Source organism: Pteropus medius, unplaced genomic scaffold (assembly GCF_902729225.1).
Source record: "Pteropus medius unplaced genomic scaffold, Ma_sr-lr_union100, whole genome shotgun sequence".
Lineage (NCBI taxonomy): Eukaryota > Metazoa > Chordata > Mammalia > Chiroptera > Pteropodidae > Pteropus > Pteropus medius.
The window spans coordinates 13,859,414-13,872,474 of record NW_024340699.1 but is presented as its reverse complement, the minus strand read 5'-3'; the positions used below and the strand labels follow the sequence as shown (position 1 = coordinate 13,872,474).

At 57.3% G+C, this 13,061-nt stretch overlaps 2 long non-coding RNA genes across 2 annotated transcripts; one reads left to right on the top strand and one right to left on the bottom strand.

Moving 5' to 3' along the window:
• Window positions 1–6,138: 6,138 nt before the first annotated feature.
• On the bottom strand, window positions 6,139–11,814 carry LOC120615549 (uncharacterized). Its single transcript, XR_005656308.1, has 2 exons — window positions 11,395–11,814; window positions 6,139–7,453 (listed from the first exon to the last, which is right to left on the bottom strand). It is a non-coding gene; the product is annotated as an uncharacterized LOC120615549 (long non-coding RNA).
• On the top strand, window positions 6,926–13,061 carry LOC120615546 (uncharacterized). Its single transcript, XR_005656307.1, has 4 exons — window positions 6,926–7,012; window positions 10,375–10,590; window positions 12,131–12,279; window positions 12,574–13,061. It is a non-coding gene; the product is annotated as an uncharacterized LOC120615546 (long non-coding RNA).

Sequence of the window (13,061 nt, the reverse complement as noted above, 5' to 3'; positions counted from 1 at the left end):
CCCACTTCACTTCACTCTCCTCTACTCCTCCCCACTCCTCCCCCCACCTCCCCTCATAATTCCTCCCCCTCATCTTCCTCTCTCACTCCACTTCTCTTCATTCTTTCTCTTCACTCTCTTCCCCACCTCCCCACCTTCTCCCCACCCCTCCTGTGCCAGCAGCTGAGAGCTGCCCCTGGGGGCAGGGTCCAGGCTCTGTCACAGGCAGAAAGCAGAGGCCTTAGAGACATTTAGCAGCAGGGCACTCAGGATGGCCAGGCCAGGACTCCGTGACCCCCAGAGGAGGGAGGTGACTGTGCAGGTGTCACAGCATGTGCGGGAAGAGCTGGACCTGAGCCCTCGGGCCCTGCAGCACCCTCTCTGACGTTCGGCGACTTAGGCCTCAGCAACTTTCTTTTAAGACCCAGGAATGTCTGGGGGGTTTGGGAGAATCACGGCCTGTCGCAGGGAACTCATGGGGACCCACCTTGGGAACACCTGGGACAGCATTCTGGTGTCCAGAGCCCTTCTGGTCTGGGTTCACGTGGCCCCAGGCAGAAGGGAACCTTAGTGCCCCCCGGGGCTGTACCCTGCTGTCTCCGGGCCTCAGCGAGTCCATCTGCACAATGGGACCCAATGGGACTCTGGAATACTGGGTTCTCAGAACCCAGTCCGCTAGGGGCCAGGGCCGGAGGTGGTGGCGTTGAGGGCGGAGGAGAAGGGTTTGGTCTGCTGGGAGTCTGGACCCTGACACTGAGCTCCAGGACAAAGGCCGGACTCTGGAGGGAGAGATCTAGGTCTGAGCAAACCAGAGTGGGGGCCCATTGGACACCCCAAGTCGTTAACTGCCTAGGGCCCCAACGTAGGTCTGATTAGATCCACTCAACCCTGGGTCGGCTGGAGCCCAAGGCCAGGGGCTGGCTCAGCCTGGGGGTCCAGGCCCCCCTCTGCCCCTGCCTCTCCGTGGGAGGTGGGGTGGGGTAGGGTAGGACGGTTATTATCTGGTGCTCCCAGGCCGGGCTTACGTGGCCTATCAGAGAGACAAGCTGGCCATCCCCAGCGCAGTCCAGCACGGGCCACTCCTGGCCGGAGCTCCCTGCAGGCCTGGCCGGCCCCCACCCCCGCCCCAGAGGCCGACCCACTCGGCCTAACTTCCTCTCCATAAAAGGCGCAGAAGAAGAATGGGAGGCCCCGGGAGGGGGCGTTAGGGCCCGCATGAGTAGTTTGCCCGAGGCCGCCCCTCCCAGCCCCGCCCCCAGGGAGTTGTCATCGCAGGCCTGGGGCAGGCCTGGGGGTGGTCAGGGGGTGGAGAAGGGTTTTCCAAACCCTTGCCTCGCCCCTCCCCCTTCCTCCCCCAGACCACAAACCTGACCAAGTTCCCCCTCGGGCCCGCCCCGCGGCCCCGCCAAAGCACAGGCGGCCCTGTGAGGCCTGCACTGTCCCCATTTTTCATTTGAACAAACTGAGGCCCTGAGCCGAGCACGTCCGGGCGGAGGGCGGAGGGCGGAGCGCTGAAGGGGGCCGGCGGGGATCGGGCGCCGAAGAAGCCGAAAAATTGCTAAGGTGCTGGGAGGGGCAAATGGAACTCGGCTCAGGGGAGGTGCACGTGCGTGTTGATACTTCCGGGGGCCGGGGTACCGCCCCCTCCCAAGCACCCTTAATTTAGGCCCCTAGCACTGCCACTGCGTTCCCACGTGACCCGAGGAGCAGGTACCTTGACTCGCGGCCTCACTTTCCCCATCTGTCGGCCTGACGCAGCTTAGAGCGAAGGAACGGGAGGGGCACAGCCGCCCCCTGCCTGGCATGTTCCCCGTCTGTGCACCCCTCCCAGGGGAGCCCGCATCTGGGGTGCGGGTCACAGGTCCCAAGCCCGCCCGCCCCCCAGGACTGCTGTGTGGAAGGGAAATGGTTGCCAGGAGACAAACAGTGGGTGCTCAATAAATGCAGGTCTGCCCCCCCCTCCCTACCGGCGTCATCTTCTGTCTTTGACCCGGGCTGGGAAGCAGGGCCTTCGGGTGTCATCTGACTCACGCCCGCCAAGGTGCGCGACCTTGGCAGTCTCCGCCCCTCTCTGGGCCTCAGTTTCCCTTTCTGTAAATTCAGGGCAGGGCTGGGCCAGGCCAGCTGAGGTGGGGGCGGGAGAGGGCCGCGGGGGGGAAGGTGGGCGGCCCGCGGCGCTCCCTCCCAGCCCTAGCCAAGGTCCCTGCGCCCCTCGGTGGCCAAGCGCTCTGCTCACGAGGGCGCCATAAAAGCAAACGGTGGCAGGTCTCAGAGCCGAACTTAGTCATCGGGCCGCGCGGGCCTCCGCGCGAGCCGCGCGCAGCTTCCTCCCCGAGCTTCCCATTTGCTGAGGGGTCCCAGGGGTGGCTGGGCCTTTCGAAACACCCCGGCTTATCCGAAGGATAGCTTGGCCCAGGGGCGGGGTCCTGCTGGGGAGGCTGGGTGGGGCCTGGTCTGGAGGGCGGGGTCCCTGGCTGGAGGCGCCCTCGCCCTCGGGGAGGCTGGGGGCCTTGGTCTGGGGGGGTCTCAGACTGGGACCCCACCCCTGATGTCCCTCCCCCAGCAGGCCCGCAGCGCTTTAACCCAGGAGCTGCCGGGTGACCCGCACGAGCCAGCACCGGGCCCAGAGGGGTGCCCTCCACAGGGGCTGCTGGGGTGTGGGAGGTCGCTGCCCAGATAAATCTCAGCGAGGTTCCCTGGAGAGAAAAGTGCAGCGCAGCCGCGTCAGATGTAAGGATGAAACCACCAAGTACTGGGGGGGGTGGGGCGGGGGGAGGGGGCAGAGGCCGGGCAGGTCAAAGGAATGTGCAATGGAATCCAGTGCCCCCCAAGGAAGCGCGGGAGCCCCAGCCCCCAGTGAGAGGATGGACTGCATGGGGCCCCCAGAGACAAACACCCTCGGCTGTCTGGTTCTGGGCCCATTTCCATGCAAAGCTCACTTCTGGTGACAGTGTCAGGGCAGTGGTTTGGGGGGGCAGGTAATGGCTGGGGCGGAAGGCACCGGGAGGCTTCCTGGGATGGAAATGTTCTGTGTGCTGGTTGAGGTGGTGGCCACATGGCTGTACATTCAAGGTTGGTGACCTCTATCTACTCTAGGTCAATTATATCCCAGTACAGAACTGTAAGATAAAGAGCACACACACACAGGACACCCATATTGTTTAGGAACATCCACGTGGGTACCAAGGCAACAGAAACAGCCGGAAGGAGCTACCGCAGCTTTGGGGTGGGGGTGGGAGGGGCACAGGGAGAAGCATGGAAGGGTGGGCACCCACTGATTCTGATGGCCTCTATTTCTTTGAGAATACAGAGCTGAAGAAAATATGGTGAAGTAATTACTAGGTTTTGGGTACATTATATTCCTCCCTGTACTTTTCTGTGCATTTGAAATATTTCATACTTTTCAAAAGGGAGTTGGAGGGGGGAGCACAGGGCTAAGAGCTGGACATGGGGATCAACCTCTCTGACCCTCAGTTTCTTCTTCTATAATCAATAATCCCTTTGGAGCGCAGTAGGTGCTCAACAAAGGGGTCTGGTGTGGGGTTCCCCTGGGAGAAAGGAATGGGGTGGGGACCAGGGTGGGAAGGTCTTCGGCCCACAGCTCACTTAGGCCAATGGCCTGGCCTGGCCTGGCCTGGCAGGGAAGGCTTGTGTTTCTGACAAATGAGGACAGCCAACCCCATGCCCTGTCTGTCCTGTCCTGTCTTGTCCTGACTGTCCCGTCCTCGGGACCAGGGTCACTCCAGGTGAGGCTCAGGGCCAGCACACCCAACAGGACACAGGCCAGCAGGTCACCTGGCCTCAGATCCCAAGTGGCCGGATCCTCAGGCAGGCTCTGGGGGTGGCGAGAACATGCTGGGATGGTGGGGGCCCAGCTGGTCAGGCCTGGAGCTCCGTCTCGGGAGCACTGTTAGGGGAACAGGGCCCAGAGAGCCCCAGAGGGCTGTGGGCAACCCAACCAGAGCCAGCAGGAAGGAAGGGAGGGGGTGTGGGGTTAAGAAAGGGCATCCGGGAAGGGAGAGGGATGAGGAAAGAGAAAGTAAAAGGAGGGTAGACTGATCTCCTCCCATTATTTTTGAGCACCCCGGCTCTCCGGTGAAAGCCCCCCAAGACGGTGACAGGAATGAAGACACCCAGATACAGTAAGGTGAAATGACTAGGCCAAGGTGACCCGGCTGAGAGCATGGTCGGGGAGGTGTAAGCAAGAGAGATTGATAAACACGTGGCCTGGGACAGCAGCCCTTGGTAGGGAGTGTGAAGCCGCTCAAGTTGGGGACAGGCCGTGAGAGCCAGGGAGGAAGTGTGGGAGCAGAGAGAAGTCCATGACAGCTGGCTGGGGCAGGGCTGAGGGCAGGACAGGCTAGAAGACATTCCTCCCCCTTGGGTGCCCTCTAGTGGGGACGTTCTCCTACCTGGCAAGGTGGACCTGTGACGTCCCCACTCAATCCTTCAGGGACTGGCAGGAGTCTCCCTGTGAGGCCCAGATGCCACCACAGGCACCCTCTGCCATAGCCCCCCCTTTCCTAAAGCCCCTCACCTCCACGGGCTGTCTCACCCAGGCCTTGTTGGACAAGTGGCGCATGAGAGCGTCCGGCCCAAGGAATGTCCTTAGCTGCCCCAGGGCCCAGCCATCGCCCACCCATAACTGGTCCGGCTACAGCCTCCCAGTGGCCCCATGGGAGGGACACTTCTCTCCAGCCCTTTTTCAGAAAAGGAAACTGAGGTCTAGCGGGTACACGGGCACAGCCACCTCTTGCGCACGTGATCACATTGTGGAACTGAGAGCCTGGGTCTGGATATCTGGGTGGACGTGGATGACGCTGAGAATCTGAGTGCTGCCCCTCCCCCAGTACTTGGGGACTCCAGCCTGCTCGGGCTAAGGACCCTGTAACACCCTCCCCTGAGGGACCCTCGTACAGACTCCTCCCCTTGTGGCCTTCATCCCCTGAACTGTCAGATGTCAGCATGCCCCAGGGGCTCAGAAGCCAAAGTTGACCCTGGAGGAAATAGCTCATGCTCCAAGAGAAAGACAGATGTTGCTAATTTCCAGCAACAGGAACTGAGGTGGATTATGACACTGAATCGGGCGGATACGGTTATGAGCGAGCATCCCAGAGCTTCAGAATGGCTACGTCAGCTGGTGCAGCTGGCAGGGCCTGCAACAGTTGCCTTGGCCTGTAGACTGAGGTATCAACCCAGGAATGGACTGCATTCAGCCTGGCAGATGTGCCAGAACTTCTCCGCCATGACTGGGAGGAAGAATCTGAAGGGAGTGATTTGTCAAGCGTGACCTGCACACCTCTGAGAAATATGTCATCCTACGACTCTGCTCCTGTCCTCTGTGCTGACGGGGGGGGGGGCAGTGCTCCACTGAGATGGACTCCCGATCTTGGGGGAGCTGAAGGCACCCCACATGGCAGAGACTGAGCGGCAACCCTTAAGCACTAGAGACAAGGTAGGAAAGTTACACAGAGATGGAACTATTTCTAGAAAGTTCTGACCTGCAGGAATTTTTGATGGGGGCTAATGGAGCGTGTTGTTCTTAGAAGAAAGTAGGTGGGCTGCCTACTAAACCACAACTTGAACTATATCATCGGGAGACTAGAGGTCTGGTGGACAAAGCTGACCAGAGTCCCACAGTTTTAGAGTTTCTAGGCTTGAGATACATAATTTAATGAATTCCTAAAGAAATGCATCTATCGGTTACTGTTGCAATTTGTTCTTTCCTCTTGTTGACAATTGTGATCAGATTATAAAGTATCCTTTTATTTTATTTTGTGCATTTAAAAGCATGGTTCTGACCGATCCATGAATGGATAAACAAAACGTGACATATGCTTACAATGGCCTGTGATTACGCCTTTGAAAGGAAGGACAGTCTGACCCGTGCTACAATAGGGATGAACCTTGAGGACATTATGCTAAGTGAATAAACCGGACACAAAAGGACAAATACTGTGCGATTGCACTTACATATCTAAAGTAGTCAAACTCCAGGAAACAGAAAGTGGAAGGGTGCTGCCCCGTGGGGAGGGGTAAAAGGGGAACTGAGCCGGGGGCACAGTTTCAGATTTGCACGGATGGAAAAGGTCTGCGCCGCTGTTTCACAATAGTCAGGCTGTTCTTACTACTAAATCGAACAGTTAAAATTACTTAAGATGGCAAATTTTATGTTGTGTATCTCACCACAATTTTAAAAATACAGGATGCAATAAAAATACAACTTAAAGGCTTAATTTTTTTTTTTTTTTTTTAAGAAGCATGATTCTGAGGAGTCCCTAAGTATCATCAGATGCTAAACGCATCCACATGGGTCCGCGGCACCGGAAAGGTTAAGAGCCCCGGCGCACCCTATTGGCGGAGCCTAACAGGAATTTCGGGGGGACCAGGGATTCTGGGAATGGTAGTTTTCAGCGTTTCGGCGGCGGCCTCGCCACGAAGGCTGCGGCAGGAGCTGGGAGACAAGACCGACATCCGGGCCCGCGGGGAATTCGCAGGATGCGCGCTCGGCGTGTGTCCCCACTCTGCGCACAGCAGCATCGCGCACGGTCACGTGGTTACGCGGGCCGGGGACACATACTTGTCCACTTGCACCACGCAGCACGTGGCACCCCCGGTTTGCAGTTCGCACCCGGACATCTTTGCAATCTAAGTGCCTGTCGAGCGACTGCGGGTCAAGCTCGCAGATTCACCCTTTCTTCCCTGACACGTCCCTGCTGGGGCAGAGGCCTTGGCAGTGACCGTGGGAGGACGCGCGGGCCACAGGTGCGCGGGCGCAGTGCCCGGCAGAGGGCACAGCTAGCGCAAAGCCCTGAGGCGGGAGCCTGCGTGACCACTAGGGTGGCTGAGGGAGGACAGGGAATGAGGTGGGGTTGGCTTCGTTGGTCACGAGAAGGCGTTTAGACAAGACAGTGGCCGGGTCTCCAGGTGAGCGCTGGGCCGCTGCCTAGAGAATTGAACGACACTTACTGTTCTCACCGCGCTTGCAGCTACGGGCTCGGAAGTGACTCAGCGGAATGCCTGGAAGCGGGGGGTGAGTGGGAGGGATGCTCCGAATGGGCTGGGGAGGGGGCGTTGCCCCGTCAGAGGCCCCACCCCCGAGTTCTGGCGGACCGCGGGACACGCCCACCCTCGAGTTCTCCCCGCCCCCTCCAGGCTTCTGCGGGCACCAGCTTGGCGTGAGGGGGGTGGTCGGCGGTGGGTGTGCAGCCTGAGGATTTAGGGAAGGAGGGAGGGAGAGAGCTGGGAACGCGGCGGGGATTTCTCTCCATCTTCCTGGAACCTCCATCCTGGAGCTTGGCCTTCGGTGGGTGTGAGGCAGATTGGAAGGAACTGGGGCGGGGCGGGGGCTGGCTCTCTTTCAATCGCGGGGCCCAGGCGTTTGGCAGGGGGCTGGGCTCGTAGAGTTGGCTCCGTCTGGACTGCCTGAGTGACTCAGCCGGGTCAGGCCCTCTCCGGGACTAACTTCCTTCCGCTAAATAAAGGGAATCATTCAATAAGCAGGACTTCAGTGATGATCATAAATTCCCTGGTGGCAGACCCGGCATTTGAATGGGGGGCGTTGCCGGGGCAGGTTCGAGTGAAGGTCTGAGCACTAGACCAGGGCAGCAGCGCCAGAATTCTAAAAACCGAGCCTAAGTTTTCCAATGCGTAAAATGGGTATAACGACCCCAAGAACGCTTGCTAGAGTTAGCGGCAAGCAACATGCTGTCCATGCTCTGGCCCCTGCGCCCCGGGGTGGCGGGACTGAAGGTGAATTAATGTGCCCTGCAACGGCCCAGCTCCAACTCGATCTCCTTAGGGAAGCCGTCCACGACCACCAACACGAAAGGTGCGGCCCGTCTCCTCCTAGGGGCAGAGGCGGGGAGCACACACCCAGGACCCGGGAAGGACCCTGCGTCACCTCCCGCTTCTCGATTGGGCTGCGTGGACTCCTGGTGGCCACCAGGTGGCGCTGGAAATGCGCCTGCCACGCCAAGCCGGGCCGGGCTGGGCTCCTGGGCAAGGGTCAGCTCCAGAAGCCTCCCTAGACCCATTAAGCAGCTTTTTGAAACAGCAACAACATAAAGTACTGGGTTCAAAAGATGTAAAATAAGAGTCAATATAAGTTTGATTGATAACATCATTATATGTCAAATGGTGACTTTACAACTGAACTTACCTGATCCCTCCCCAAAGGGAAGATCCAGAGGCGTGGGAGAGCCCAGTGCTGGCCGGGTTGGCAGAAAGGGAACTTTGTGAGCTGGTCCCCAGAGCCGGATGTGGGCGCGGTGAATTTGGCAGGGAGGGGGAGGGAGTCCTAGGCTGGGGGTTGGGACTGGTCCTAAGCAGAACCTCATCCAGCTGGGTAAGAAGGAGGAGCGCTGGAAAAGTGGGGGGGGGGTGACGCCCAGGGGCTGTCCACATTGAGACTGGCCATAGGTTGTCTCACAGTGGTCTCAGGGACATTGAAGGAGGTGATCCATCACCGTGGTGTCCTGGCTACACTGCCATCACACCTCAGCCTTGACAAATACTGAGGGGCCACTGTGGGCTGTGCCCAATCCTGGGGATACAGTGGGTCTGCCTGTCTCTTCTCCACATAACATTACCCCTCAGCTCCCCAAGGCCCTTGAGATAAAATTGGGGGCCTCGGCCTGAACCTGCTTGCCAATGGCAGCCAGACATCGCAGATGGAGGTCACTGTCCTCCTGTGTCTGTGGGGAACTGGGCCAGGAGTGACCTCCAAGCTCCTTGGGTCAGAAAGGCTTAGATGAGAAGGTCTCCGCCCAGACGTTAGGACAGGCAGTGACTCAGGCCTGAGAGCAAAGCGGGTCAGGGGAGGGGAGGCACCTACAGAGACCCAGGCCTTGACCCCGCCCCCCACACCCCCCCCCCCCCCAGCCTGCCTCAACACAGACTTGATCAAGGTGGGGGTGGGTGGGGAGAAGGGTCCTGTGCTGGGAGACAGGTATCAAAGTATAATTTCCAAAAAGCTGAAATCATGACTCTCATATGATTACAGAAGGAACATTTGTCCAAGATTTCATTCAACTCATTAATTAATGAGAGAACAGTAAGATGGTAAAATGAAATCATAGAGCATGTGCAAAACCAGGGTGTATATAGTCCGTTAAAAAATGCTAGGACAAGATTCCTAAATTCAGTTTTAAAAATCTGACTAATGTCTTAAGAGGCAATCAGGAATAACTTTTGGAGTTATCTTCTGCATCAGACACAAATCCATGGGTTAACCTGTAACTTCACCAAGTCTGAGCCCTTAATTAAAAGTAAATAGCAAGGCAAACGGAAGTTTTCTAAATAGGACTTGAATAGACATTTCTCCAAAGGAGATACACACAGATGGTTAACAGACACATGAAAAGATGCTCAGCATCACTAATCATCAGGGAAATGCAAATCAAAAGGCACAATGAGATATCGCCTGGCACCTGGCAGAATGACTATTATCGGAAAGACGAGATAAGTGTTGGTGAGGATGTGGAGAAAAGGGAAGCCTCACGCACTGCTGGTGGCATTGCCAATGGGTGCAGCCACTATGGAAAACGGCGGAGGTTCCTCAAAAAGTTAAACTAGAACTACTACACTATCTAGCGATCCCGCTTCTAGATGTCTACTGAAGAAAATGAAAACGATATTTAAAAAGATACATGCACCCTATGCTCACTGCGGCATTATTTACAACAGCCGAGATACGGAAGCCATCTAGATGTCCAGCAACAGACCATTAGATAAAGAAGGTGTGGTACATACGTGTGGTACATACTTTAATACTACTCAGCCAGAAAAAGGAATGAGATCTTACCATTTGCGACGACATGAATGGACCTAGAGAATATTATGCTCAATGAAATGAGACAGAGAAAGACAAAGACCTTATGATTTTACTTATATGTAGAGTCTAAAAACAAAGATGAACAACGAAAAGACACGAAATTCACAGATACGGAGAACGAATTGATATTTGCCGGCTGAGAGGGGGTTGGGGGGCTGGGTGGAAAAGGGGAAGGGGATTAAGAGGTACATACTTCCAGTTGTAAAGTAAGTCACAGGCATGTAAAGTACAGCATAGGGAATAGAGTCGATCGTATCTAATAACTATGTCTGCTGACAGACGGTTACTAGACATGGCGGTGATGACTCTAAGGTATGTAAATGTTGAATCACTATGTTGTACACCTCATATATGTCAACTGTAAGTAAAAATTAATTAAAAAAAAAAGAAGAGAAGCCCTAAGATCGAATCACCCTTGGGCAAGGGCTGCTACGCAGCTAGTCCTTGTCTGGGCCTTGCTTCCTGGTTCTGCATGATTTTTCCTAAAACGGGAGCTGTGGGTGCCCAGCTGGGCCCTGCCACGCGCTGAGGCGGCTTCCTTTCTCGCCTTTCTTGCTCAGGTCGTCTTAGGTGGACTTGGATCATACCTCACAGCTCCGACAGTACCTCCCCCCACCAAGATCGTCCTCCAAATACGTCCTGAGGCCCCCGCTCCGTCTCATCTCCACGCCTACTGTCGCCTGGCTCCGGTCCAGCTGCTTAGGGAGCCACCGAAAGAAGTGACAACTGGGTTCAGAAGGACTTGGAGCAGCCTGAGTCCCGAGCCCTGCCCCGAGGTGCTGTGTGGTTCCAGGAAAGCTGGGCCCCTCTCCGGGCCTCCAGGTTTCTAGCTGGGCAAAGGGCAGGTGGAGGGGGGACAGAGGCCCCCACATCTGAGAGTTTGGGACCTCCCCCTTCCCTGGATTCCGCTGGATTTCATTCACTGTAAGTGGATTGAGCAGCTTGGGAAGAGAGACCCGCTAGGCTCCCAGGGGTCGGGAAACAAGGCTCGTCTCCTAAGACGAGAGACCTTGAGATTCAGCAGCAAGTAACTCGGCATTTGACTGGTGACGTCCGCCATGGGTGCAACAGCGCATACGGGTGACGTGTGTGGTGCCTTCGTCCACGGTGGTCCAGTAAACACAGCCCCGACAGACTCGGGAAAGCCCGGCTTCCGGCCCCAGTTTTGCCGCGGCCTCGCCAGGTGAACTGGGGAAATTTCCATCCGAGCCGAACGCCACGCGCTTCGCCCACAGCTGACCGCAAACACCCACCTCCCTCCTCACCATGTCCGCAACCCCCTTCTCCGCCAGCAAGGCCCTGGCTGCCGCCCCCTAATGTGCCTGCTGATTCTCCCAGCTCCCTGGTGCGCCCCGTCTCACCGGCCACTGTCCTCCCTCCCCTGTGGGACGCCCTCAGCCTGGCCTCGGACCCCTCGCCTCGCAGGCACAGATGTGCTCCCCATCCCAGGGAGCTCTCCCCACGCCACTCGGCTCCCCGAGCCTGGGTGTCCCCGTCGCGCTGCCCCAGCTGATGGCTTTAGGGTGCAGCTGGCGCTGAAGGGAAAGCCGGGAACAGGTCTCCTCTGTTTCTTGCTTTACCTTGAAAAGTCAAGACACGTGCGTTTCGCTCCACAATCGATGCGCTTCCTCTCCCGCTTGAACGGGATACAGTGTTTTTCCTCCGCATCTTCAGGTAGAGCTGGCCTGGCAGACAGACAGGGACCGGCCTCCTCTCGGGAAGGCTGGAAGGCAGGGGGGTGGGCGTCCTGGGGCGGGAGCCTCTGGAGAGAGGCCTCCCCCGCCCCCCTTCCCTTCCTCCCTGAGACAATGGGCTGCCGGCTGTAGCTGGGAGATAAGGGGCCCTGCGGGGTGGAATCAGCCTCCGGGGCCTTGCGGGAGAGGCCAGGAGAGGCCGTCCTGTAGCAGCCAGGGCCTCTGGTCCCTCCTCTCTGCCTGCAGGACAGGTAGATGCTGAGAGCCTGGCGTCCCCTCCTCCAGTCACCAGAGGCCCTGCCCTGGCTCCAGGACTCAATGGCATTGTTTTTTTCTCAGTTTTTTTTTTTTTAATTGTGGCTTAACATACCGGAAGTGCCCAGGCTGTCAGTCAGGACAACTCTGTGTGCTGAGGGGTTTGTCTGGGGCCAGGATGTCACTGTGTCTGGTGGGACGTCCTCAGGGTGAGGCTCCGCCAAATTCCAGGGAAAAGAACCTAAAATTTCTCAATGATTTTTATGTTGATTACATGTTGAAATGATCATATTTTAGACATATCAATGAGTTAAATAAAATATATTTTTAGAATTGATTTTAACCGTTGATTTTTACCTTTTAAAAGTGGCTGCTGGACGCTTTAAAGTTGTATCTGTGGCTGACGTAGAACATTCCAGCCCCGGAACGCCCCTTGAGCCCCACCTCCGCAGCATCTCCGCAGAGGTCACTTGGCTGCTGTCACCCTAGATGGGCCAGACTGTTCCTGAACGCCAGGTAAGCAGAGTCACACAACAAATGCTGTCTCCTGCCTGCGGAGTTGTCCCTAGCGTTCACGTCACATGCTCACTGGGAACTGAACAAGCCAGGCCCCAGACGGGGCGTGGGGACACGGTAGCCACCACAGCTCCCTGGTCCTGGTCCTGGGGAGCTGACACATGGGAATGATGGCAAAGGGTCTGCAGGGCGGCAAGGGGGAGAGGTGCCTGAGCCACGCAAGGGCCACCCTGGACTGCACTGGGTTGAGCCGTGACCTGACCCTGCCAAATCCATGTCCCCCTGGAACCTCAGGACGTCACTTTGGAAATGGTCTTTGCAGAACTGTCTCCAGACGCAGACACATAGGGAAGAAGCTCATCTTAAGGGGAGGCAGAGACGGGAGATGTGACCACGAGACTGGGTGCCGGGAGCCTCCAGAGGTGGAGCGGGCAGGAAGGACCCGTCCCCCAGAGACTTCTGGCCTCCAGAGTGTGAGAAAATAAATGTCCGTTGTTTTATGGCAGCTGGTTTGTGATCATTTGTTATGGCAGCCTCAGAGAACTTGGCGTGGAGCTGGGGGCAGCAGCCTCTGAAGCAAAACTCACCTGGGAGAGAACAAGGGCGGTCTCCTCATCTAGCACAGGTTCGGGGGCCGGCTCAGCCCCCACCCCACCCTGACGAGCTGGGCGTCTCTGAGCAAGTCACCCGCACCTCTCTGAGCCGTACTGTCCTCCTGGCAGAGACCCTCTACCCCAGGGCTGGACCGCACCATGGATAGTGGGGAGCGGGCATCCACCTTC